Source organism: Pan troglodytes, chromosome 4 (assembly GCF_028858775.2).
Source record: "Pan troglodytes isolate AG18354 chromosome 4, NHGRI_mPanTro3-v2.0_pri, whole genome shotgun sequence".
In the NCBI taxonomy this organism is placed as follows: Eukaryota; Metazoa; Chordata; class Mammalia; order Primates; family Hominidae; genus Pan; species Pan troglodytes.
Window position 1 is genome coordinate 108,879,473 of NC_072402.2, and position 23,374 is coordinate 108,902,846.

Below are 23,374 nucleotides of genomic sequence, written 5' to 3' on the forward strand. Positions count from 1 at the left end.
AGGAATTTGGGGAAGATGATGGTGTCTTGGATCAGGCGGTAGAACAGAGAGAGAGAAAACTGGATGTATTCAAGGGCTATTTATGGATTCGACTGTAGCATTTCACAACATACTACTGATCATATAACAAGGGGCTTGCAGTTTTAGTTATAACAATTAAAAAATAAAGTATAATACAATAACATACATGTTTTTTAAGCCATCAAAATGTTGTGGATAGGAAGTAGTCCAAAGGAACCCTATTCCAGGGAGACAAGTGCTTCCTAGAGAATGAAAATCAGTAGGCATTACCTTCCCTAGGGGCAACTACTGAGTCAGGCGTGGGTTGGTGAGGATTGGGCCTGATTCAAGCAGGGAGACTCTTCCTGCATAAGGTGCAGTCAGTGGAGTTTTAAATGTCTGTGTGTGGGTTAGTGAGACCAACTAGAATCTGGAGGAGTTTCAAGGCCAAGTTCTCCCGCCCACCGATTCTCCCTCGGGAGACTTGTGTGAGAGGATGTGGTAGCCCAGTAATCTGAAGGCTGGATAGTAAGTCATAGAGGGAGTTCTTGGCAACTCATTGTGCTGAGATCCCAAAGGCTTGCCAAAGGGAGGGACTTGTAATACATACAGGACTGATCTTGCACTGAGGACATTTGAAACCAGAGATAAATTGAAACTATTAGAAGTTGAAGAAAATATGAACAAACTGGATGAAAAGATGGAGAATTTTAACAGAGCTATTATAATTTCCTGACAATGACTAAAATAATATTCTAGAACTGAAAAATAAAATATAGATATTTTATTAAATATCTAAGTTAGTAAATTCATTGACCAACCTCTTCCAGTCCTCCCTTTCCCCTTTCCTCCCAGCCTCTGGTGGCCACTATTCTACTTTCTACTTCTGTGAAATCAACTTTAGATTCCACATATGAGTCAGTTCATGCGGTTTCTCTTTCTCTCCCTGGCTTGTCTGAATTTATGCCCTCTCGGTTTATCTATGTTGCCACAAACGACAGGATTTCGTTCTGTTTTATAGCTGAATAGTATTCCACTGTATGTATATATGCCACATTTTTTTTATCCATTAATCTGCAGATGAGCATTTAAGTTGATTTCCTAATCTTGGCTATTGTGAGTAATGCTGCAATAAACAGGCGGTGCAAATGTCTCTTCAACATACTGATTTCATTTCCTTTGGATATGTATCCAGTAATGGGATTGCTGGAGATGGTACTTCTATTTTTAATTTTTTGTGAAATCTTTATACTGTTTTCCATAATAACTGTACCAATTTATATTCTCACCAATGGTGTATAAAAATTCCCTTTTCTCTGCATCTTCGCCAGCATTAGTGACTATACCAAATAACAATATAGTGCATATTACAAGATCGCTAGAAGATTTTTGAACTTTGCCACCACAAAGAAATGATAAATATTTGAGGTGGTTAATATGATAATTACCCCAATTTAATCTTTATACTATGCATATATGCATTAAAATATCAGGTTGTACTACATAAATGTACAGTTATTATGTGTCAATTATAAATTTAAAAATTAAAACATTCATTGGATGGATTTAACAGTAGACACAATATAGAAAATAGTTTGAACTAAATAGTAATAGAAATATGATATATCATTATGTATGGGATGCAACTAAGAAGATATTTAGGAGGTAGAAATAGACTTGGTGATAGTTGAGAGGTGGATAATAAAGTCAACTCCTGGGTTTCTATTTGTAGTACTGGATGGATGATTGTGTGATTGTTATTCACCACGATAAGAAATTGTGTGTGTGTGTGTGTGTAAGAGAGAAAGAGAGAGGTGTGCACATGCAAATGCAAGGAGGTAATTGAGGATGAAGTGAGGGTAGTTGAGTTTGAAGTGACTTGGTGGTTTCTAAATAGATGTTCCCACTCCCCAGATTGCACTTTTCCTACTTCTGCACTAGACATCAAGACTTGAATTCTTTCTCTTATGGGGAACCTCTTCTGACCACTAACCTTACCCCAGGATGGGTTAAGTGTTCCTATTCGGTGTACTCAAAACATCCTACACATAAGTCTCATAGTAATTTTATATTTTTTATTAAGTCATGTTGTTATAAAACTATTTGTTTATTTATCTCTTACCTTAGAGGTCCTTGGAAAACAGAAATGCTGTTTCTAGCATAGAGTAAGTGCTCAGTTATAGTTTGTTGAGTAGCACTGGACTGTGAAAATCAAATTGAGGTATTTCCAGACATACTTAGGGCACTCAAAATCTTCACATCTCCTGCTTCTAAGTAAATACTAAACTTGAGAGTTATAGAGTAGAGATGTTTAGGTGAAAAAAAATACTGAGACAGTATCACAAGATCACAAAATTTTTGCTCCCAAAGAAGCTTACAGTTAGAGTTTCCCAATTATAGTAAAAAGAGAGACAGAGAGAGATATTAATAAGGGATTTATATTGTAGCCTAAATTCTAAACTGCCTACACTTTGAACTTACAGTTGGAAAGGTATGACATCAGACGACCTTGGAGTCAGAGACACTTGGCTTCTAAGCAAAGCTCTGTCACCTGCCAGCTAGGCAGCTTTTGCTTATCTGAGTCTCAGTTTTCTCCTCAGTAAAGAGGAGATGAAATTAATCCTGCCCCACAGGGTTTTTATGAGTGGTGACCTCTTCTTTTCTCAACTCTGAGAGGTCCAACCCTCCTGGGCAGGGCAGCAATCTGAGAAATAGGTTAGTATATGAAACCGATGCCTGGCCAAGTCACAGAGGTCCCTCTGAGTGAGCCTTTGTCTTTTTCCAGAAAGAACCAATAGAAAATTAGGTTTGCAATGCACACAGAGTCGTCAGACATTCAAGACTGATTGTATTTCTCACAATTATAATTCCCTCTCTTTTTGTTCCTTCTGATTTCACCCAGGTTCTTATCCAATGTCTTCCTGGTAGTGATCAGTACCATGCGATGTCCCAGTTAGCTCTGTACATCCACTTCTTCATATGCCATTCATTGTACTGTGTAGGATGGTCTGGTATCTCAAGTCTTTGTTGATAACTGTACTCTCCTTCCTTGGTGATATCCTTACCTATTCTTGGTATTCTTCCCACTGCAGGCCAACTATATTTCACATCTGTGACACACAGAAAACCAGAGATTGTCTTTCCATTTTGCTCTTGTAGACATCAGCTGTTGTCAACATCAGTTGATCTATGTTATCTGTCCTTGACTTTTGGGGGTTTTTCTCTGTTTATTTGTTTTGTGTAAGACTTTATCCTCAGATTAACTGCTTATTTCTAAAAATACTATTTAGTTTAAACTCAGTAAGATGCATTTTTACCTAATTTAACTCACGACTTAATCTTATCTCACAATTTACATTTATTTGATCTCGTTTGGCCATTCCAAAAAAATTATCTCATTGAATTCTCCAATTACTTCAGAGAAGTGAAGTAGTTTGAAGGTGGTTTGGCCAAGATGTCTATCTAGTTATTGGTAGACAGACTTTCTGACTCCAAAGCCCATTCCACTTAAGGAAACTGGTAGAGTATCATTAATAATAAACAAGGCTATTTTTGAACATCATATAAACACTGGAGTATCCCATCTGGCGTTATTTAGTACTGGCAGGCTCTTCTTCTTCACACTGGGGTAAGGTCTGTACTTGCACAGATAAATAAAATGTCCTATTAATTTTCTCATTAACTGGAGAACCCTTTTGCTGACATGTTACCTTCATAGAAAAGACTGTGAAAAATTCACATCCAATTGCCTTCTAGACCTGTTTGTTTTGGAAGTGTATCAAAGAGCCTGGCTAATGGAGAGCAAGACTCATTAATTACTGGCTTTGATCTCCTTTAGTGCCCAACACTCCTTACTATATTCAGGAGTATTGAATTCTTTGGAAAATGACTTCCTGAGACCTATTCTTCACATTACTTCCAATGGAAAAAAATTGCAGCCAGCCAGAAATGGATTGTTTGGCTACAGTCTGCTCAGTTTTCAAGAAGGTAATTGAAACTTCAGGATCCTTAACTTAGGGAAAGTGTTGGCAAGTCTGTCAGCCACATCTGTGATAGCCCTTTATTTTCCTTTCTAACTTTTCTTCTTGAAGTTTAATTTACATATATCACAATGTAATATTAAGTGTTCAGGTCAATAAAATTTGACAATGGTAAATATTCATGAAACTATCAAAGCATTTCCATCACCCCAGTACGTTCTCTTTTGCCCCTTTCTGGTCAGTTCCCCTACCCTCCACATACTCACCTCAGAAACAACAACTGTGTGGATTTTTTTAACTGCAGATTAGTGTTGGCTGTTCTTGGACTTCATGTACATAACATTATATGGTGTGTAGTTTTTTTGTGTCTAGCTTTTTTCATTCAACATAATGTTTTCAGGTTCATCTATGTTGTTGTGTGTATTAGTAGTTGTATTAGTTTGTTCTCATATTGCTATAAAGAAATACCTTAGGGCCGGGCGCGGTGGCTCACGCCTGTAATACCAGCACTTTGGGAGGCCGAGGCGGGCGCATCACAAGGTCAGGAGATCGAGACCATCCTGGCTAACACGGTGAAACCCTGTCTCTACTAAAAATACAAAAAATTAGCCGGGCATGGTGGCGGGCACCTGTAGTCCCAGCTACTTGGGAGGCTGAAGCAGGAGAATGGCATGAACCAGAGCTGCTCATCAGGTTACCTGGCAAGTGACACTGTGGTTGGGGGGAATTGTCCCTGGAATAGCTTGCCTGATGGTGTGCTTACAGGCTATCATGCATCAAAGTATTTCCTACATGCCACCAGAAACTGAGAGAAAGAATATTTCAAAAGCTTGGAACTACAAGCATATACTTCAGACAATTAATTTTATCTTTGTATTCCTTTGTAATGCCTTACATCTTTTATTAGCCTTTCTCTACAAATCATGTTGTGTAATTCTTAAGTCATCAGTAGTAATGACATTCATCTTCCTTTTGTAGGTTTAGACCTGCAAGTTTCAAACTGTAGGTTTTATGTCCTTTGCTTTCCCTTTCTTTCCTTCTTCCCTTTTTATGTCTCCCTTTTTCTTTCTCTCTCTTTCCCTTCCTTCCTTCCTTCCTCCTTTCTTTCCTTCTTTCTCTTTCGTTTTCTTTCTTTTTCATTTCTTCCTCTCTTCTCTATTTTCTTCCTCTCTTTCTCTCTTTATTTTCATTCTTTCTTTTTTCCTGTCTTTTTCTTTTCTTTTCTTTTCCTTCCTTCCTTCCTTCTTTCCTTCCTTCCTTCCTTCTCTTTCTCTTTCTCTCCTCCTTCTCTTTATTTCTGTTGGCTCTCCTTGCTGCTCTTTCTACACGGTTGATTTTTAAATGTTTTAAGGTGGTTTGATGGGATAAGTAAGTATAGCAAAATAGTATTTATGAAAATAGGTGAAAAAGAAAAATGGAAATCATGAGTGGAAAGATAAGCTGTAACTAGGAATGGGGCTGTTACAATATTGCACATCACAGAGACTTCCTTGCTAAAGACGAACTTCAAACTTAGTTCTAAGCCATCTTGCAGTTAACATAAAAAGGGAAAACTGATCAGTCACCATATCCCCAGCTCTTGAGCACATTGCTGATTTTAACAAAATTGGGATTCCATTAATAAGAAATAAAAGGAGAAAGTTTATTGGGTAGAAAACTAGTGGCTTCTACCACATTCTACCCCTTTGGCTTTGTAATATTCATACACACTCTTCCTCTCATAAATAGACTACCTTCTCCAGCTTCTCCCTGAGAAATACCACACCATTGTCTCATCCAGTTATTTCATTCACTTCAAAGATAGGATCTTTTGTAATGTGCTTTCTGCTTTTCATCAGGTCTCGAAGTGGCTCCTCATTATCTGTCGAGCAATAAGGTTAAAGGGAGGTTATAAGTCTTTGTTTGAAAAAAGGAAGAACAAGAAACACAGCAGTCACTGGCCCACATAGCACATATCAACCAATTATTGCCAGGCAGGAACAATAAGGACTCCCTACTCTAGCAGTGAAATAAATTTCTTGGCTAGCCACATTTGCTAGGGTCCTGTTGTTGATTACTCTCTATGGCCACTCGAAAAGAGACGCGGAGAGGACAACCTTTCAGTACTGCACAGCTTCCACAACTCATTTCTGTGGGTGAAATGTGGGGGCTCCGTTATTTCTTTATTAATTGATTGATCATTTGATGTTGGATATTTCTTTTTTGGGGTGTAAAACATTTTTATTATTTTAATTTTATGCTTCAAATTCATGTTATGTACATTAAGTATCATATAAACTTGTCTTTAGGATATTAATATTTTACTTGGGCAATATTATTTTATCTGAATGTATTCGGAGAAATACAACTTAGCCGTCTGCCTATAAACATCACGAAAGATGAAAAATTGGAAAACAGAACATTAACAATTGGAAATATTAAATTGACCCTCATACCTTTTTTCTTTAAACTTGCTATTTGGTTAACTTATATTTAGCATTTACCCTTGAGATTGGTAAAACATGTTATCAATGTATTATGCAAGAGTTTACATCTTTTGCATAAGTGGCCCCCTGGGTTACCCTTACTCTTGACCAAATAAAAAACAAACACCACTGGCACCGTACATAAACTATCTTTGTATCATAGGTTGCAATTCTTGATAAAAGCCAAAACAAATATTTGAGGTTGGAGGTACCACTTAGTAGTTTTTCTCTGGGCTTAGAGAAGGAAAAAGAATAGTCCCCTGCTGCATTTTATATCTCTTAAAAACAGTGGTTCAGCAGCCTAAACCTTTTTGGTTATAAAGCTTATTACACTAAGGTTTACTTTGAAATATAGTTTACAACCAAATCAAGTATAACATACATACACTGGTAGTTCAGCACAAGGGCAAACTTAAAAAAATATTATTTTGGGCCTTTAAAATTAGGCCATAGTATAAAAAACAGTCCATAATCTTGCATTCAGAAAATTCATATTAAATATTTAATTTCTGTAGGATAAAGGCCAAGAAAATTTTACACATGCATCAGTTTATTACACGTATTTACATGGCTCTTTCTTCCCTAGGTACTTACGACTTTCATATTATGCAACTGCCCCAAGCAAGCTTCCTCTCTCCAAAGCGTGTTTTGCAGGAATGATGACTCCAGATCACTTTCAGAATAGGTTGTGCAGTGTTGTAATACAAAAATATATTTTGAAAGCTATTGAGTGACCATTAAATACTGTTTATATAAAAGATGGTTTTGGTATATTGTTGGCAGACCCTTACTGACTATATTTAAGAAACAGGGCCATTGGAGTATACTATGCCTCATTCTAACGAGTCCCGAGTGCCCTTTCCACCTTCACCACTGTACAATTTACTAAAATGCAACTATTAAAAACATTCACATTTTCCTTTAGGAGTGCATCTGGTTGTTGGCTTATTCCTAGTTTGGGTGTTTCTAGAGACTAAACTTTCAGTTGTTTACCTAGTCCTCAGTCCTTGTATGTTTTAGATAAATGTTTATAATCTGATTCACTAACTTTCAAAATCTACTGATCCATGAATGATAAACTTAAATCACCATTTTCCCCGAAGAAGCAAAAGAAAAAGTTGATTCCTTTACCACTCCCCACATCTAAACTTGAATGGTTTCACTTAAAAGTTACTCAGTTGAGAACACTTAATATCAAGTACAATTATTAATTTAATTACTTTAAGTTGCACTGATGCTACATTACATCACAATGCACATAAAACAAATGAGGTGAAGTCTAATTATATATTTTACATTAATTAGCAATTCTACTCTAATAGATTAATTCCCTGGTGAATTTGTTTCAGACCAACTGACAATTATCTGTAAACACAACTAATTTTTTTTTTTTTTTTTTTGATGGAGTTTCACTCCTGTTGCCCAGGCTGGAGTGCAATGGCATGATCTCTGCTCATCGCAAACTCCACCTCCCGGATTCAAGCAATTCTGCCTCAGCCTCCTGAGTAGCTAGGATTACACGTATGCACCACCATGCCCAGCTAATTTTGTACTTTCAATAGAGATGAGATTTCTCCGTGTTGGTTAGGCTGGTCTCAAACTGCCGACCTCAGGTGATCTGCCCACCTCGGCCTCCCAAAGTGCTGGGATTATAGGTGTGAGCCACCGCGCCCAGCAACACAACTAAATTTAAACATCAGTACTTTATCTTATTTTATACCTGTACTTTAAGTAAGGTTTTAATTTGAAATATCATTATTTCCTTATCTGAAGGAATAAAGGAAACAGGAACCCAGTGGAATGATAGTTTGGGAAGAACTCTTCGTGATGGCAGCTCAATAAATTTGGCTCCAGTATAGTTGTGATTCGCTTGAGATTTAAAAAGTAAGCTGGGGCCCAGGCGCGGTGGCTCATACCTGTAATCCCAGCACTTTGAGACGCCAAAGCAGGCGGACCGCTTGAGATCAGGAGTTCAAGACCAGGCTGGCCAACATGGTGAAACCATGTCTCTATTAAAAATACCAAAAGTGTCCAGGCATGGTGGCAGGCACTTGTAGTCCCAGCTACTCAGGAGGCTGAGGCAGGAGAATCTCTTGAACCTGAGAGGCGGAGGTTGAAGTGAGCCGAGTTGGCACCAGTGCACTCCAGCGTGGGCGATAGTGTGAGACCCTGTCTCAAAAAAAAAAAAAAAAAAAGTAAGCTGGGACCTGATAAGCTAGAGCTCCAATTTTGATTATTTGGGAAATTTTTATTCTTCCCCCCATTTTGCATGACCTGTTATGCAGCTGCTAATTAATTCCACCCACATCCTCTTTCTTTTTTCTTATGAACCATCTTCTGGGAATTCTGATCCTTGGTCTTCTATTAAGTTGCTTTTGGTTCTTACTAATATTTCTAGATTGAGGGGCTAGAATGTTATACCTGTCTCTACCCCCCATCTTCAGCTTTTTTGTCACTTTTCGGTCAGCTTTTTAGAGAGCAGGGTTTCCAATACCTGTCCTCTTCCTTGCTGCCAAGCTCAAGATAATAGATGTCACTTTCTGATGGATCCTTTCCTTTGTCTCAGTATAGAAGTTCTCATAGGTCGATCTGCTAAATGCAGCCTAGGAGCTGAGGCCAACATCTGAGTTTCCTCAGTACACAAGTCTGAGAGAAGTCTTAGCAACCTCAAGCTCAGAACTATGGCGGCAGTAGCTCCCTCTCCATGTCAAAGCCTTCCTGCCTTTCCAGGGAGAGGCATGGACCAAAGCCCATGGGCACTGAGGAGTGAACTGCTGCCCACCCTGGTGTCTGCAACCCTACCTCCTCCTTCTGCCTCTACTGACCTGATATTTCTTTAGAAATACAGTTCCTTCCGAAATTTTGTAGCCTTTCAGTCTATTCAATGCCACATGTGAGCAACCATAGCCAAAGATAGTATGGACTCATAATATTAATGTCTGAGAAATATTGTTTCCTGGTCACAGGTCTTCATTTTTCACACATAGTCTTTCCTTTTACCTTCTGTCATCAGCAATGTGAAATCACACATTTGGAGGAAAAGCAACACCCTTTAATCTCTATTTACCAGCAGGTGTGCCTCCTTTGTCCAGCAGAGACCTGGAAGAGAGAGCTGGGAACCCAATACCAGCCCCTGCTAGGGCTGCTGCTTCAGCTCTGACGTGAAAGGCTTCAGTTTAAGGTAGGAAAGCAATGTGTTTTCGTCACAAAGCTGGTAGACTTTTATCATATAGGCTTCTCAGACATCTTAGATTGCAGGCCACAAGCCCGCACCTGCTCTCTTAGCTGTCAGAATGACTAGCTTTAGTATGAATTCATTTCTTTCAAGTAGGACTTTGCAAAACTCAGCAATAAGAAGCACACACATTTTAAATTTTTCTATTACTTCCCTTGATGCTGCAGCTACAATAAGCACAAAAATATAAATATTTAATAACCACATTAAAAAGGTCATCAACTTCGCAGCTTGTAATGGGTGAGACCTGTCTACTTCTCTACCTTGTATTCCTGGAGATTTCACATTTTTGTTCCTTTTACTTGCAACATCCCACTTTCAGGTACCCCATTTTGCATCAGAGGAGAGGGCGCAGGCAAGCAGTAGAAAACCCACTACAGTGGCTTAACCAGATGAGGTTTTTTTTAGTCTGTGTAGGCTGCTGTAACTAAGTACTCTAGACTGGGTGACTTACACAACAGAAATTTATTTCCCACCGTTCTGGAGGCTAGGGAGGCTAAGATTAAGGCGCTGCTCTTTTCAGTTCCTCAGATCTCTTTTTCTTCTTCTAAGACCACCAGTCTGATCAGATTAGGTCCCACCCCTATGACCCATTTAACCTTAAATACTTCCAAAAGGACCTATCTTCAGTCACATGAGGGGTTAAGAATCCACATAAATTTTGTGGGGACAAAATTCAGTCTGTAATGGCTTTCTTTCCAGAGCTAGGGTAGTAGGTCCATGAAGCCATTGCTGTTCCAGGCTCCATCTGCCTCCCTACCTTCCTGTCTTTAGCATGTGGCTTCTGTTCTAATGGCCACAGGATGCCTATTTTACATTTGCCCACCTTACTGGCAGAAAGTATGAAGAAGAATTGCATGTTTATCCGGAAGCAAAATCTTTCCCCAGAAATTCCCAGCAGACTGTTGTTATCGACATTCCATTGATGAGAACTGTTTCATGTAGAGGCCCCTAACTGAAGGGCATGGGGTGCTAATTGAGTTTTGTAGCTTGGGATAATTTTTCTTGGAACAAAATTTGAATGCTGTTAGTAAAGGGGAAGAGGCTAATAGATATTGGGAAGATAAATCTCAGGGTTTGTTATAGGGCTCCTCCAGATAGGCTGATTATAACACAAGCATTATTCAGTACAATTAAAATAAATCAGGAGCGGGGAGGGCTCCTAATATTCTGGATTTATAAGTCTTTGAAATTTTAGTTTAATCCACAGAATTCTTTTAAAGTTTCCTCCAAAACATTTTTTTTCTGTATTTCTATTCTCCACAAATATTTTTTTCTGCATCAGAACACAATTTGATTGAACACTAACTCTGATATTCAGAGACAGCATCAGATTTTGGTCACTAGTACTAGCCTTTATGTAAGAACCAAGATTCCTTGGAGGATAGTGGAATCCACGTATTGGACCCAGAAAAATTATGTTTCGCTGAAGTGAATGATAAACCGCTTCTGGGCAGAAGCACTGTTACTCTCTCGGAGTCCTCAACATCTCAGGAATGAGCTGCAATACCACATTGTGCCAGTAGATGACGACACCATCTAACATGTGAGGACTCCTTACCCGAAATCCCTTAAATTTCAAGCATCGAATTAGAAATTATTTTCTGTCATCAAGTATGTTAGTTTGACTTCCTACCAGTTGATTTTAGAAATGAGAAACATATATTGAAATAGTAACATGAAATATCAGAATTTGGTTGTGTATTTGTCTTTCAATTAGTGGTAATTTCTGCAAAATGAAAATCATCTTCAAGGCAATGCAAATGATTTATTATAGGCAAGCAGAAGTTTCCAGGTGAACAAACTGTTTTGTGAAGGAGCCAGAGGAAAACTGATTAGATGAGTTTAACTGTTGTGGCCACAAAGTCTTATGGCAGCCACTGGTTTTCAATCTTGGCTGAATATTGAAATATATTTGTACTAACTGCCCAGATTAAATTGAAATAATGTAGGCAGTTAAAAAAATACCTGTCTGGTTCTTAACTCAAAAAACGCTCATTTAATTGGTCTACAGTATGGTCTGAGAGTCAAGCCTTTTAAACGCTTCCCAGGTGATTCTATTTTGCAGCCCATATTGAGAACACCTGCCCTTGGCTTAAGGCTCCCATCACCCCATGTTGCAATTAGTTGCTTAAAGAGGCCGATCTCACCCAAATGCAGAGTTGGTGATTATCTACCAGGTGTAATCTGTGAAACTAGGAAGGCCCCTGCTCCTCCTTAGGAAAAAAGCCATGGTGTCTGCACATCTACCATCATGAATGCATTTCTTCGTTGCAGAGAGAGATGGTAAAACAAACCAATCACAAACTAACAGAAAAATTCAGGAGAATCACACTCTGAGCTTTATTCAACATTTCTATTAATTTGTTTTAATTGTGTTTCAATGAATGTTCTTTGTGTGAAAGGGACATAAGGGAAGAGAGTTTTGGAGTTTGACCATGTCGAGGAAGAAGTGAGCAAATGCTAAAGATTTGGGCATGGCTCAAAGAGGATAGGCTCAGTAGGACCCAAAGATCAAGTTGTGGGGCCACTGGGGAGCTCAACAGACAGAATACATTACAGAACACAGGGAGACAATATAATCACTTCTTTAGTTAATCCTCAAAACAGCCCTACAAGAGAATACTAGCATTACTTCTTTCTTTCTTTTTTTTTTTTTTAATTTTACTTTAAGTTCTGGGATACAGGTGCAGAATGTGCAGGTTTGTTACATAGGTATACATATACCATGTGATTTGCTGCACCTATCAACCCATCATCTAGGTTTTAAGCCCCGCATGCATTAGATATTTGTCTTAATGCTCTTTCTCCCCTTGCCCCCCACTCCTCGACAGGCCCTGGTGTGTGATGTTCTCCTCCCTGTGTCCATGTGTTCTCATTGTTCAGCTCCCAATGAGTGAGAACATGTGGTGTTGGGTTTTCTGTTCCTGTGTTAGTTTGCTGAGAATGATGGCTCCCAGCTTCATCCATGTTCCTGCAAATGACGTTAACTCATTCTTTTTATGGTCGCATGGAATACATACAGTATTCCATGGTGTATATGTGAAATACTGGCATTATGTCTACATCACATATAAGGCAACCCAAAAAACAAGAGTGTGTTTCAATAACTTGGCCAAGGTCACTGTACTAGTCCATTTTTATGCTGCTATAAAGAACTGCCTGAGACTGGGTAAATCATAAACGAAAGAGGTTTAATTGACTCACAGCTCCAAAGAGCTGTAGAGGCCTCAGAAAGTTTACATCAGGGCAGAAGGAAAAAGTAAACACGTCCTTATTCACATGGTGGCTGTAAAGAGAAGAATGAGAACCGAGTGAAGGGGGAAGACCCTTATAAATCCATCAGATCTTATGGGAACTTACTATCACAAGAACGGCATGGGGGAAACCGCCTCCATGATTCAATTACCTTCCACTTGGTCCCTCACATCGCACGTGGGGATTACAGAAACTATAAAATGAGATTTGGCTGGGGACGCAGACAAACCATATCAATCGCTTAACTGGTAAGTGGCAGAGCTGCACCATTTGGGGTTCCAACCAATGCATTTCACCCTTCTCATTCATGTTTGCTGCCCTTATGAACTGAATGCCTTCAAGTCAGTTAGCTATATTTCCTTATTTATTATTTGGAAATGTTAATGCCCCTACATCTTAGAGTTGTACTGAGAAATACAAGGTACAACATATTTAAAAGTGCTCAGAGCACAGCACGAAGGTCACACTGTTTAGATCCCAGTGCCGTGCGTCCTGTTATTATCTTTCTGACACTTAGACATTGCTGCCTCTCTAGACTCATTGCTATGATCTGAATATTTTGTCTTCCCAAAATACATATGTGAAAACTTTATTTTATTTTATTTTATTTTATTTTATTTGACCTTTTCTATGTTTAGATATTTAAAAAAATTTTTCCGTAAGACATTGGGGTACAGATGGTATTTGGTTACAGGAGTAAGTTCTTTAGTGGTGATTTGTGAGATTTTGGTGCACCCATCACACAAGCAGTACACACTGCACTTTATTTGTAGTCTTGTATCCTTCGTCCCTCTCCCACTCTTCCTCCCAAGTTTCCAATGTCCATTGTATCATTCTTATGCCTTTGCATCCTCATAGCTTGACTCCCGCATATCAGTGAGAACATGCGATGTTTGGTTTTCCATTCCTGTGTTACTTCACTTAGAATACATATGTTGATATCTTAATCCTCAAAGTTATGGTATTAGGAGATGGAGCCTTTGGGAGATGACTAGGTCCTTAGTGCAGAGCACCCTCATCAATGGAATTAGTGCCTTTATAAAAGAGGCCCCAGAAAAGCAAAATGGGTAACTGAGATGATGAATATGTTGATACGTTCATCTGTTCCTTGTAGTAACCATCTTACTATATATGTATCCTACAACATCATGTTGTATGACTTAAATGTGCACAATAAAATTATTTTTTTAAAAAGAAATAGTTCCATTCAAATAAGTAATTTATATTAAGTAAATATAAAAGGCCCCAGAGAGCTGCTTTGTTCCTTTCGCCATTTGAGGACATAGCTAGAAGGTGCTGTCTATGAATTAGAAAGCCCTTACCAGACACTGAACCTGTTGACACCTTGATCTTAGACTTCCCAGCTTCTAAAACCATGAGAAACTAATTTCCATTGTTTATAAGCCACCCAGTTTATTTTGTTATAGCAGCCTGCACATACTAAGACACCCAGAAAACCTCCAAAAATTTTAAACCACTTAAATAATATGATTATTTAAACAAAGAAAAGCATGAGCAAAAAGTCTGAAAATTTTATTCATTCACTTATTAGGCAAACATTTAATAAAAACCTGATATATACTAGCTATTCCAGTAAGGATACAGAGTTAAAAGAGTCATAGATTCCACCTGATATTGTTCAGCTGTGTCCCCACCCGAATCTCATCTTGAATTGTAGTTCCCATAGTCCCCATGTGTCAGGGGAGGAACCCAGTGGAAAGTAATTGAATCATGGAAGTGGTTACCCCCATACTTCTGTTTTCATGATAGTGAATGAGTTCTCACAAGATCTGATGGTTTTAAAGGGACTTTACCCCGCTTTACCTGACTCTTCCTCCTGCCGCCATGTGAATAAGGACAAGTTTGCTTCCCCTTCTGCCATGATTGTAAGTTTCCTGAGGCCTCCCCAGCCATGTGGAACTGTGAGTCAATTAAACCTCTCTCCTTTATAAATTACCCAGTATTGGATAGTTCTTTACAGCAGTGTGAGAAGAGATTAATACACTACCTACAAGGAGCTTATAGTAATAGCTCAGGCAAATGAATACATTGTAATTTCAGAATGGTGGTATAAAATAACATATTTTCTAATACATCTGATATACTACTGTGTTAATCAGCGTTCTCTAGAGGTACAGAATTAATAGGAGATATATATATATAAAATAGGATATATATATAAAATAGGATATATATAATAGAATATATATAATAGGATATATATAATAGGATATATATATACAATAGAATATATATAATAGGATATATATATATATATATATATGTGCGTTTATTAAGGAGTATTAACTCACATGATCACAAGTGAGGTCCCACGATAGGCCATCTACAAGCCAAGGAGCAAGTAAGCCAGTCTGAGTCCCAAAGCTGAAGAACTTGGAGTCTGATGTTTGAGGGCAGAAAGCATCCAGCATGAGGGAAAGATGTAGGCTCAGAGGCTAAGCCAGTTTAATCTCTCCATGTTCTTCTGCCTGCTTTTATTCTGGCCACACTGGCAGCTAGTTAGATGGTGCCCACACAGATTGAGGGTGTGTCTGCCTCTCCCGTCCACTGACTCAAATGTTAATCTCCTTTGGCAACACCCTCACAGACACACCAGGAACAATACTTCGCATTCTTAAATCTAATCAAGTTGACATTCAATATTAACCATCACAACTATTCAGAGTAACTCATAATAACTAAGGTTTATTGAGTACTTACTATGTGCCAGACATTGTGCTCCATGCTTTATGGTTTTAAATTAATCCTCAGAAATTCCTTATGAAGTAGGTGTCCGCAATATTTCCACACGGAAATGAGAAAACGAAAGCACAGAAAGGTAAAATAACTTGTTGAAGTTCTTACAGCTAGGAAAGGGTAAAAACACATCTGGATCTAGACAATCTGACTCCAGAACCTGGAAAGAAGCATCTAAGTGATACTGGGAGGATCTATGTGAGATGCTAGGAGGCCATGAGCTTTGAATATATGCATATTTTCATTTTTAGAGCCCTCAAACAAGTTTGTGTATTGAAATCCTGTGATATAAGTGTTTGCTATCTTCATTTTAGTATTTGTTGAAGCATTTGTTATCTTAATTTTGCATTGATTCTTCCACATCCACATCTGAGAAATGATAAAAAGGAGCTGTGGTGTGGGAAGCCCCTAGAGCTACAATATAAGCACTAAAAGAATCATAAAGGTCAAGGTCATAAATGGAATGTTTATGACTAACATAGATGTTAGGTGCCTCAATGAAGAGTTTAAAATTGAGGCCAAATTCAGTTTCAGGCCCTGATATGAGCTCTGATAAGGTGGGGTGATGGTGGGATGGGTGATTCTCTGTGTCTATTGTGCAGTCTGTGCCTAACGGACTGGCCCATGTGCTGTGCTTTAGGATCTTTGGTTATGTCAATTATATGAAGACATGCTTTTTGACATCAAAAGTAACCTTTCATTGGAGTCCAAATACAGGCCTACGTATTTCATACTTGGTGATGGATTTGAGTGGTGTTCAAATTCTCCCACCCCAAATACCTAGTTAGCCCCACTCAGTAATTCAAGACTGAAAATTTATCATTAATGCTCTTGTTGGTTCAATGGATTGCACCTTTTAAAATGTGAACATCCCTCCTAGAGGGGAAAGATCACTTTTTAGAATGTTGTCAGTTATTGAATTGGTTTAACACTCTCTTCCTAGTCAGGTGACTAAATGCTTCCCCAAAAGAAAAAAAGAAAGCAGAGGCTTCTTATTTACAGATGTAAGTGTGAACTGAAGAGTTAAGAAGAGTATTAACACAGAGAGGGAAGGGATTTCTTTTAGTTCATTTTGTGTTGCTATAAAGAAATGCCTGAGGCTAATTATTTGACACACAATTCTGATGCCTGGAAAGTTCAAGACTGGGCACGTAGTGAGGGCCTCAAACTGCTTCCACTCATGGTGAAAGGTGCAAGGGAACCAGTGTGTGCAGAGATAACATGGCAAGAGAAGAGGCAAGTGAGGGGGTGGGAGGTACCAGGCTATTTTTAACAACCAGCTCTTGTGGAAACAAACAGAATGAGGCTGGGCACAGTGGCTCACACCTGTAATCCCAGCAGTTTGGGAAGCTGAGGTGGGCGGATCACTTGAGGTCAGGAGTTTGAGACCGGCCTGACCAACATGACGAAACCCTGTCTCTACTGAAAACACAAAAATTAGCTGGGTATGGTGGTGCATGCCTGTAATCTCAGCTACTTGGGAGTCTGAGACATGAGAATTGCTTGAACCTAGGAGGCAGAGGTTGCAGTGAGCCAAGATTACACCACTGCACTCCAGTCTGGGCAAGAAGTGAGACTCTGTCTCAAAACAAACAAACAAAAAACTCACAGAGTGAGAATTCACCCTTCCCTAAGAAAAGGCATTAATCCATTTATGAAGGATCTGCCCCCATGACCCAACCGCGTCCTAGGAGGCCCAACCTTGAATATCAAATTTCAACATAAGGTTTGGAGGGGACAAATATCCAAACTATAGGAGGCACTAGGGCCAGAAAGCTCATTCCACAATTCTGCCCTGAACACCTGCAAAGGCTGATGTCATGGGGACTAAATTCAATTAAGGAAGGCTTTCTCTTTCACTGAGGAAGTGACTACATAGAAATAAGTGGATATCTTGCTGCCATTCTTTTCCATTCAGTCTATTTGCTATCCAGTAGCCAGAGTAATTTTGATGAAGTATAAATGGAATTATGTCACTCCTCTCTTTGAAATCTTTCAAAAGCTCCAAGTTGTCCTTAAAATTAATTACTGCAGATATCCTTCCCATGGCCTGCCAGGCCTACTTGATTCTCTGCCTGTTTCATAAATCTCAGTTTACACCAGTCTCTTTCTTTGCACTGTAGTCTCTATCGCAAGTGTTCAATAAACATTTTTAGTGCTAAATTATCGGAAAAATAAGTGTCTGTCCATCTATAAAAATTACTGACACTCAGACACTGGGCCAGCTCAGACACTCAGCTTCTTTCCTGCTTCATACCCCTTTTCCACCTTTATTTCTGGCCCCTGCCCCTTCTCCTGTCCTGCCAACCTGGAAGTCAGTGTACTCATGTTTGTTTTTATTATTTACTTATCTAAAAAAATAAAATAAGACTAATCACTAGCCTATGGGGGGATTTTTACAGCTTTTACCCTTCCTCTGTTATTCCCCAGTTCTGTCTTGGTACCTGTTTGCTGATCTTTTCATTGTTATCTCTCTTTTATTCCCCTTATGGAGGACCCATAACTCTGCCAGTCCTCCTGCTGTGACATCTAAGCTAGCCTGCTCCTCCTATAGGCTAGTAGCACTACTGACTTTGCCTTATCTCTCATTCCAAAAGAGCACAAATGCAGAGCCTGCAGACACAAATGCAAATCCCAGCCCAAATGCTTATTAGCCATATAAACCTGAGCAATTTCCTTAACCTGGCTTGAGTTTTCTCAGTTGGAAAAGGAGAAAATAATTGCTTTTCAGGATTGTTGTGAAAATTAAATGATAGAAAGTATAGAATATCACAGTACCTAGCACGAAGAAAGTCTTCAATAAATTTGTTTCCTTTCCTTCCTACTCAAACCAACTGGTCTTGTGTTCCACTGTAGGGTAGACGCTATTTGGTTCATATGTCTGTTCAACATCTATTCTTCTTCCTGAAAACAACCTGATTTCCTTTTGGTAGATTTATCTATGCTGTACAGTTCTGGTGGGGCTGTACATTGGTAGCCTTATTCTCTGTGAACTTGATCCAAACTTGTCCCGTTAATTCCTTTACCCTTAGGCCTAAGAAAAGACACATGGATAGAAAAAAAAAAAGGGTGTCTGTATAGCCAGAGCTGCTCTTGCATCTGGTCCTGATTCCTCTCTGGCATCCAAACTTGGGTTTCCAGCCTCTGGTCCATTCCATAAAGTGCTTGTTATCCCTTTAATACATTCCCTATATTGCTTAAGTAACCCGAGTTGTTTCCTGTTACTTGCAAATGAAGACTCTTATCTGAGAAGTATTCCCCTGTGAATCTTTGAAGTCTCATTACATTTTACCTTGTTTTGTTGTAATTTGTATATTTGCAAGGCCAGATGCTATCTTTTAAAAGTTTGTTCACATATTTTTTTCTCCCACAAGACCTTTCTTAATATGTCTACTTGTTAATTTTTCTATTATTCAAACTATGACTGATGGTATTAATAACCAAGAGTCATTATTTGAATATAGATCTCTCATTTTCCTTTCAAGACTCCAACAGAATTAAATCAACTTTCTTAGTAGAATGATAGCTGGCTGATCTAACTAGTTTCATTAACTAAACTCACCAGAAAGACATATGCAAACTGCCTACCAGGTAAAGATATTTAAACAAGTAAGAGGTCTTCTCAATATACAACGCTTTACATTCCCAAAAATAACCAAACAAGGGAGACAAGGATGTCAGATTGAAGGGTGCTTAATGGAGTCTTTCAGGGATTTCCTCCTGGAAGGTCAAAGAACACTCTACATATGTGGCAGCCCAACCTACCTACACACAGGCTCTGAATGAATAATAGATGCTTTATATGCAGCCTCCTTGACCTTGAATTTATTATTTCCATTCTATAGGTAAAGAATAAATGGCTCATGGAAATTCAATGACTTGGAACACTGTATTCTGAATTTATCAAGGTCTCCAAATCCTGATCTTTTTCCACCTAACCTCATTAAAATGTTGATTAATGATAAGAGTTAGCAGAGGCTAAAAGGAATCATCATAGAGAGTGTCAAGTGAAGACTGAATTCTAATACCAGCCCTGCCACTGTCCAGCTACTTGGGTCACCTTCGGGCAGTCACTCAATTTGTTACAGGCTTTAGTTTTATTATTTATATTAGGTTGAAGTCTATGAAGTTGCTGTTTTTGCAGGTTACAAAAGGTCAGAGTTCAACAGTTTGAGTAAAATGAGACTGTAGGATGAGTATAACAACATGATTTGTTTTTGTCTATTATTTTCCATAATTACAATTTGTGCTATGATCTAAATGTGTCCTTCAAAATTCATATGTTGATACATAATTGCCAATGTGATAATATGAATTATAATATAAAAAGATAGAGCCTTTAGGATGAGATTAAGTTATGATTGTAAATGGAATTACTGACCTTATAAAGAGCTGGAGGGAACTAACTAGGCCCTTTATTGCCCTTCTGACTTCTGCAATGTGAAGACACAGCATTCATGTCTTTTGTCCGTTTGCCCCTTCTGCCATGTGAAGATGCAACATGAATGCCTCACTCACCATACCCTGAATCTGCAGGCACCTTGATCTTGGACTTCCCTATGTCCAGAACAGTAAGAAATAAGTTGTTATAATAAACTACCTGGTCTCATATATTTTACTATAGCAGCACAAACAGAATAACACAATTTGGTAACCACCATGGTCTCTATGAAAAATTTTGCCATGATTAATGGTGATGACATTGCAAGGTCAGGCAAGTCAGTTGATTCCTTGGGAGCTGCATTACTTAGTATTGACATAGGATGATTCCACCCAACCAGAAGCACAGTATGATAATTTTCTATTGTTTCTATGCAATACATCAAGGCTTTAAAACTTGCATACCGAAGGCAAGGAAGCAGTGAATGCTAGAATAGCACACTGAAATCTTACTTCATGTGAAAATTTAAAATAAGGATAAACAGGAAGAACCCAGGGAATTGATCTGAATTTCATTTTCCTTTTGCCTTTTATGCCAATTACAGGACCATTTCCAGGAGTGGCTGTCTCATGGAAAGCCCATGAGTCTTTTGTTGTAATCAGGACAGGAAGCCTAATGCTTTAGGATGCTGTAATTATGTTTTCCATGAGTGTTTTCTCAGGGGGCTGGCTTCAGAACTCAGAAAATTCTCCTCAAGGAAATGAAATTGTTCTGATTTAAAACTCATGGTTTCCACTGAAACTCGAGTGGTCTTTAGCTTCAGAAGTTTAGGACAGGAAGTGATGGGTAGAATTGAATAAACCTGAGGGTGAATGAAGTGGGAGATGCCATCTTTTAACTGTTACAAAGAGAGTCCAACTTGACCGCTTCCTATGTGTAGAAAGTTGGCATTATTGGAAAGTCTTCAGCATGGATGTCTGGTTAAGACAATGTAATCTAGATGTCAGCTGGGACATCTAGAGATCTAAAAAAATTATGATGCTGAGTTCTTCATCCATTTCTATTGCAGTGTAACAAACTATACCAAAATGTAGTGACTTAACACAACCACCATTTTATTTGCTCATGATTCTAAGTGTCAAGAATTCAAGCAGGCCTTACTGGTGACATTGGCCAGGTCACTCAGTCAACTGAATTAAGTTAGTTCCTTAGAGGTCCAAGAAGGCTTTATTTACGTATTTATATGTTGTATTTTTGTGCTTCTCTTGTATCCTGTTTCTCTTCATATGTGTAGCTTGGACTTCCTCACAAAATGGTGGTCTCATGGTAGCATGATTTCTTATATGGTAGCTGGTTTCCAAGGAGAACTATTCTCAGTAGCGAAGTCAGAAGGCAGGGATCTCTTAAGGCCCAGCCTTAGATGTTATATCGCATCACTTCTGCTTCAGGTCATCCAGCCGGATTCAAGGGTATGGGAAACAGATCTCATTTCCTAATGGCAGAGTGGGAGAAGTAACATTGCAAAAACGCATGTAGAATGAGAAATATTGTTAGGGCCATCTTGGAAAAGATAATCTACCACACTTGCCTTATGAGAACCTAAAGCCATTCTCATTATTTCTCTGATTTCTTGCTGCAGAGCACTTCATGGGAATGACTGAAGGCTTAATTGCAACTGCACGGCAATTCCATGTCTCCCTCTGCTTCCCCAGCTTCCTCTATGAGACTGTGGCTGAGACCACTCCCTCGTAAGCTTCCTGCACACAATTCTCCACCTCAGATTCTGTCTCTTGGGAATTAACCTAAGAAAAATGTTTTTGTGTATTTTTCCCTAGTGAGAGAACTGCTCTTCTGTCAGAGACATCTCTTTATTCTCTAGGAAGATAAGCACTAGGGTAGGCATGCAAAGGAGTCATTTTTGAACATCCAAATTAGAGTTTTTCAATCTATATCAGGATAATAATATTGAAATCCAGTATTTGTTGTGTGAGAGGAATTGTAAATTTCAAATTTTCTTTGCACATTTTATTTTTATATATGAAGAGACTAGCTGGATGTGATTCCAGATTTTAGAATTAATTTAAAGAGATAATGTAGACAGAATGCAAGGAGGGTTCCATTCACACAGAAAAGAAAGTCAGAAAACAGTGTGACTCCCTCCTGGACCAAGACCCTGGAATGTGGTTAGTATCCCCAGAAAAAAATGGGACAGTCCCAGAGATAAGTGGCTTACTCCTTGCTTTTTTGGAAGACTGGAAAACTTCAAACTGTTTTGTAGATAATTGATTAGTAACGGCTAAGGGAGAGATTTAGGTAAAGAAACAGACAAAAGTACTGCTCTCTGAGTCTGTCTTTGCTCTCATGCACAATAAAAGGTGTCTGCATTTCCTGCAATCTCCCATAGGGAGCTCAGTGTTAGGCAAGCAGCAAAGCTGATATTGCAAGGGAGTGAAGTTGTCATTATTTCTTTATACATCTGAATAGTGGAGTATAGTCATTCTATCGACAGATGCAATCTCTGCCTCAAGGTTTTTACAGCCTACTTATTCATATTTATAGTTAATTTCAATGTTTTAGGGCAATTGCTAAGCTAGAGATAGCCACTGTGTGCTAGTGGATCACAGAGGAAGAACATTTGTACATCACTGGGGACCCTGGTTGAAGATGGTAACTAAGTTGAGTTCTGAAAGATGAGTAAAAATAGCTAGAGATGGGTTGATAGGTGCAGCAAATCACCATGGCACACGTTTACCTATATATCAAATCTGCACATCCTGCACATGTATCCCGGAACTTAAAATTCAATTAAATTAACACTTTAAAAATAGCTAGAGGAAAGAGAGCAAACCAGGAGCAGTGGCTCATGCCTGTAATCCCAGCACTTTGGGAGGCCGTGGCAGGAGAATTGCTTGAACCCAGGAGTCCGAGTCCAGCCTGGGCAATACAGTGAGATTCCATCTCTAAAAACAGAAAGAGAAAGAGAGAGAAGACATTTAATACACACAGGGCAACTAAACAAAGGCACATTGGGAACAATAAACTAAGAGCCCAAACTGAAGTGGTACCTTTGGATTTAGAGAAAGAAATAGTTCAATGGGGTATAAATAACATAATTCAGTGATTTGTTGAATTTGGAGAGCAAGAGAGAAGGAGGAGTCTAGGACAACCCAAGGTTTGTATTATTAAGAGAAATGGTAAATTTGTGAGTGTGTGTGTGTGTGTGTGTGTGTGTGTGTGTGTTAGCATACGACTAAACAGCTTTAAAAAGATAACTGACAATAATCCAGTAGCTTACCTG

At 38.7% G+C, this 23,374-nt stretch overlaps 1 pseudogene; it reads right to left on the bottom strand.

Moving 5' to 3' along the window:
- Positions 1 to 8,159: 8,159 nt before the first annotated feature.
- On the bottom strand, positions 8,160 to 8,883 carry LOC100615197 (proline-rich nuclear receptor coactivator 2-like; annotated as a pseudogene).
- Between the last annotated feature and the right edge of the window lie 14,491 nt (positions 8,884 to 23,374).